Source organism: Corythoichthys intestinalis, chromosome 5 (assembly GCF_030265065.1).
Source record: "Corythoichthys intestinalis isolate RoL2023-P3 chromosome 5, ASM3026506v1, whole genome shotgun sequence".
Classification (NCBI taxonomy): Eukaryota; Metazoa; Chordata; class Actinopteri; order Syngnathiformes; family Syngnathidae; genus Corythoichthys; species Corythoichthys intestinalis.
In genome coordinates this window covers 4,266,096-4,271,794 of record NC_080399.1, presented here as the reverse complement: position 1 = coordinate 4,271,794, position 5,699 = coordinate 4,266,096, and the positions used below count along the sequence as shown (strand labels likewise).

The 5,699-nt window shown below is 39.3% G+C and overlaps 1 protein-coding gene across 1 annotated transcript in view; it reads left to right on the top strand.

Annotated features, from left to right (window-relative positions):
* Nucleotides 1-5,699, top strand: part of neto2b (neuropilin (NRP) and tolloid (TLL)-like 2b) — a 193,725-nt gene that overhangs the window by 2,101 nt on the left and 185,925 nt on the right. The gene's annotated exons all lie outside the window — the stretch shown is intronic.

Sequence of the window (5,699 nt, the reverse complement as noted above, 5' to 3'; positions counted from 1 at the left end):
CTGTTGTGACGCAAAATACCCCCGTGACGGGAGCGCGCACACGTCACTCGTACAGAGACACACGACACTCGTATTGCGTTTAGACCAGGGGCAGGTAAAGAGGGTTGCGACACTCTCCGAGCTGGCCGCAGGTGGTCACGTGGTTTATGTGAGGCGTGAGTAGTTCCGAGCACAAGCAGCGCTGTAGTGGTTTGCAATGGAATCGACAGCGATAATTGCGACAAAGGGTCACGGAGAAATTGATCAAATCTAGTGATGGCCAATGAAGCTTTTGAAGTTCTTGGCCAAATTGATTCGAAAATAGGTTCAGTTAATGAAACTTCATTACCAGTGACATCTCCTGGCAAAAGCTGGAACTGCAGGGGCTCACAACCCCTTTCCGAGCCCTGAAGTGTGATGCACTCAGTAAAGCTGATTTTGATGTGCTATCTCCTCATCCTCTTACAATAATCGCCAAAATCACTTTATCTTGGGTTTTATTTTATGTATGGCGGAAAACTATGGAGATAGAATTATGCCAAAAGAAGTGAGGTTGCAAAATGAAAATTACCCCTGTAAAATGACCAATTTTAACTAAAAAACACTTGTATTTCCAAAATTTGTGTTGTAAAATAAACATGAAAAAAAAACTCGAAGGAATAAATTGTTCTACAAGTTGTTTTTTTCTGTTTGCAAGTATTTTTTTTTTGTTTTGTTCTACAGGTGTTTTTTCTTCACTACGGGTTAAAAATTACCAATTACAAGCGCACAAGTTTTGTCACATTCTTGTCGAGTTTTATGAGCCAAAAAAGATACTCGTAACCTAGTTTAAAAAAAAAAACTGTAAAATGACAAATTTTAACTTGTAAAACAAAAAAACAACTTGTATTTCCAAATTTTGCGTTGTGAAATAAACATGAAAAAAACAATGTTGAAAAAAATTTGTACAAGTGTTTTTTTTTTTTTTTTTCCGTTTACAAGTGATTTTTTTGTTCTACGGGTGTTTTTTCTTTGCTACAGGTTAAAAACCACCAATTACAACCTCACGAGTTTTGTCTCCCCCTTGTCGCGTTTTCAGAGAAAAAAGTCACTTGTAACCACAGACAAAAAAAACAACTTGTACATCGAAATAATCTGTTGTAAAACACAAAACACAAAAATATCATTCAAGTCGTGGTCAAAAAAACCTGGGTCATCGTCTTTGCAACTGTCTGGCGAGCCTTTTGCATTCGTGCTGCGAGCCATTTGCTGTTGTGTTGTGGCAACTGGGGTTCATGCTTTTGCCAATTTGCAATCGCGCTTTAAGCAGGGCCGGCCCTGGCTTTAACAGGGTCCCCCCAGGATTGATGAATCTAAATTCAAGACTTTAAAGACCTTTTTTTAATGCCATTTCAACTGAAAATTAATACTTTTCTTGCACCCATTATTTAGATAATATTGAATTATATTTAAAAAATAAAGCACTGAACATCAAATTCAACCTCAATTACTAAGTGTGTTTGACAAAAGAATGCACATTTATTGAAGATACAATTAAAACACATTTAAATATAAGGTCTTTCAGAATTTTTTTTCCAAGGATAAAATGGATTTTACACTATTATTGTAAAGCAACTTCAGAAATTACATTTGCAATACAGCAGGTTTCCCATTTAAGAGGACCTAGTCAAGGTGGTAGGTAGGGGATTGTCAAGTTGGCCACCTTAACTGTAAAGTGCTTGCAATTGGCAGTGAAAGTTTAAAAAAACAGCCACTAAATGGCAGTAGTTTACCATTAATTACCACAAAATAAAAAAGCTACACATGACCATTTCCCTTGGTAATTGTTTTTTTTTCTCATCACATTACAAGAAGTATAAAAAAAACACATGTTAATCCTTCGTTAGCTATTGAAGGCATTTCTTTTAATCAGATAGAGAAAATTCATACTCTTATTTAATCAAGAAAAACATTTAAATATACCAGGAGGTGTTTTACTTTCACCGACATTATAATTTGCCTATCACCATGCCATGTTATTCAGATCAATGTCAACCGTGTTGTGTATCTGAGAGTGATGGTGAATCTACGACTCCGGTTTATCCATGCTAAGGCTAGTGCACCTGCCTATATACCCTACCCACCGACGTCACAAAACCACTTGCTCGCTGTGTGGTTCCGCCCACTTGTCCGTCATTTTGTCTCTGTATTAGCATTGGTTTCAATTGATCGAGGAATTTAAAATGCATTTCATGGAAGACCCGGTGCTTTCTGATGCCGTAAACTCACTGGATGTGTTGCATAAAAGGCGTTATGTGGAAAAGCTTCGTTCTATACAGTCGCCAGATCCATATTTGATGCCTAAATCGATGATTTTTGACCGGCTGCCTTCGCCGTCTCTGCCTGACCCTGATATTTACAACTATCTTGTCCACACAAAATCAGCCTATTCTCACGAAAGTTTGAAAAACTTTAAGAGCTTGGAGGCTTATAAATGCTACGTTGCTGGTTGGGTGAAACACGTCCTCGTACACGAAAAGTCGGCAGGAATCTTGTGCTCGGAAGGTGAGTTACGAAATTTTCAATTCAAAATCTTTTGTTCTTGCTAACATCCACTGTCAAGTCTAATGTATTTCATGTCATTTGTCAATGGAGCTAGGGCTTTTAATGTTTATATGGTTTAGCGATAGCACTCTCACTACATACATACGTGTATGTTGTCGGCGATTAGCCTAGCAATGATCTTAATTGTGGTGGTCAGCCCAAAACCCTCTAAATATATATTAAATGCATCTTACCAGATATAAAATGACTACTACATAATCTGTGGTAATCGTTTGGAGCCCAGTTTTCTCGTCGAATTGCAGCAGCCCATCTCGCTCTCTCCTCTCCGTGTCTCTCGGAATCCGGTAGAACTTCAAGTCTCTCCGTCTATCTTCTCTGTTATTGCAACCGACCGCCACACACGCCTTCACCGTTTTGATTATTAATGTTAACGAGCAGAAAAACACGCCGTAAATAGGAGGAATGTACGTAGCCGTAACAGGTCAACACGATGTGTTGACGGACAAGTGGGCGGCACCAGTCAGGAGAGCGGAGTTGTGACGTCACGTGGGTAGGGTCTATACCCCATTGAACATGGCTAACTCTTGAGTTAAAACTGCGAAATTCACATTCATTCGAAAGGCAAACCGTGCAGAAATACATTATTGCATCTAACACATTTTAATTGGAGAAATTGGAAACTTACTTTGAAATGTTAAGCAGGTCCACTGCCTTCGCATGACCCATAAACTGCGACCCAAAGTATCTGGATGCGACTTGGTCGCCGATCCAATACCTCACATGTTGGTCCCACTGTTTGGACTTGGTTGTCTTGTTGAGGCTTTCGTCGAACATAACAACTAAGGCATCTGAGCAGTTCCTTGCGTTAGCACACAGTACTGTGCGATTGCCTGCCGTTGATGCTAATGATGCTAACGGCGCGCACCATGAATTGCTCTATAAATTGCATGACTAATAGGGAATGGGACGTACTACGTCACTGTTTGGCTAGGCCGCCATGCTGGCAATATCCTTCCGGCAGACTCAACGGGGATTGTAACGTGTGGTAGTGCTAACCTAATTCCTTCGGTGTATTAGAAAGAAAATATGGGTGTGCATTGTTGTGTTACCGGGTGCAACAGTGTCTCCTGCGACAAAAAAAAAAGGGCGAGGAAAACTGGACTCACTTCTCACCGTTTTCCTGCATGGAGGACCAAATATCAGATCACGAAGGCACGACGGATGGCTGGGTTGCAGCGGTTCGTCGGAAAAGCATTTCTTTTGATCATATTTCTGCTGGAATGAGAGCGTGTTCCCGTCATCTCTACTCTTGTAAATTGAACGATTTATCCGTTTTGGTTTCAATACGTTTTTTTATTTTTTTTTACCGTTGTGTAAATCTGCCTCGGTAGCAATGCTAACCTCCTCCTCCTCACCTACCTGTTGTGTTACTAGGTAAACCTGCTGACAAGACATCCCGATTGGTCACCATCTCTCTTCTTGGATTATTTGACAAAGAAAATTTGTTCATTTGAGTGGTTCCATTTGTCTTGTGTCGGAATCAAACAAGCCCCTGCAGCAGACGCCGTCTGGGTCTGCCTTTCTTGCTGATAAACTGCGGGCTTTTAACTTGTGAAAATGCAAGAACTTTAATGCACATATTTATTCTGCCTGGCTATTTAACTAAGGCCAGTGAAGTGTTGTTGTTTTTTTTAACCACTTTGACAAAGACACGTTTCATTGTAATGTTGAATTGATCAATTCTTTTATTATTTATAATTATTCTTGTTTGCACTAATGTAGACTTTAGACTGTCAATTCAAATAGTGTTGGAAAAGTTGCAATACCTAAAATAGAAATGCAAGAACTGTAATGTACATATTTATACACCTTTATCTACCTGAGGCCACTGAATGTTTTTTTAACTGCTTTGAAAAATACAGGTTTTGTTGTGATCTTGTATTTATATAGTATATAGCTTTTTATAATGTATTATGTATTATAATATTTGCTACCCCCTGTCAGAGTGTGGGCCATTTTGCACTAAAAGGATTTTAAACTGTCAGTTCAAATATTGTGTTGGAGAACTTGCAATACCTAAAATGGAAATGCAAGAACTTTAAACCACATATTTATTCTGTCTGGCAATTTACCCAAGGCCAGTAAATAGTTTTTAAACTGGTTTGACAAAGACACATTTATGTTAAACTTGTATATATTACTTATAATTATACAATATTTGCTGACCCCGTCAGAGGTCAGAGCCTTGTTTGCACTAATTTAAAGATTTTAAACTGTCAGCTCAAATATTGTATTGGAGAAGTTGCATGAATTGAAATAAATCTATTGCAACTTATCAGTCCCAGTTCTTGTCTACAACACTGTCCACACATTGTCAATGCATATTCCAAATAGAATGACAAAATTAAGTCACCTGACTTTGTAATTATTACACCTGTTTATTATGAAGACCTGAAGTAAACAACAAGCAGTTACAGTTTGTCAAGAAGTTGTTCAAGTCATGTTTTGGTATTCATATTTTATTGACTTTTCACAACAACACTTGGGATCGTGTTTGTAAGAGCAGAGCAAACAGAAGTTTCAGCGTGCACTCTTCGCCTTTCCAACCTCTCATAACGTTCCGATGTGGTGCGCTTGACCTCAGAATAACCCAAGAAGAGATATGGTGACCAATCGGGATGTGTTGTCAGCATTTCATATGCAGGTTTTCCTAGTAACACAACAGGTAGGTGAGGAGGAGGAGTAGGTTAGCATTGCTACCGAGGCAGATTTACACAACGGTAAAAAAATAAATAAAAAAACGTATTGAAACCAAAACGGATAAATCGTTCAACTTACAAGAGTAGAGATGACGGGAACACGCTCTCATTCCAGCAGAAATATGATCAAAAGAAATGCTTTTCCGACGAACCGCTGCAACCCAGCCATCCGTCGTGCCTTCATGATCTGATATTTGGTCCTCCATGCAGGAAAACGGTGAGAAGTGAGTCCAGTTTTCCTCGCCCTTTTTTTTTTTTGTCGCAGGAGACACTGTTGCACCCGGTAACACAACAATGCACACCCATATTTTCTTTCTAATACACCGAAGGAATTAGGTTAGCACTACCACACGTTACAACCCCCGTTGAGTCTGCCGGAAGGATATTGCCAGCATGGCGGCCTAGCCAAACAGTGAC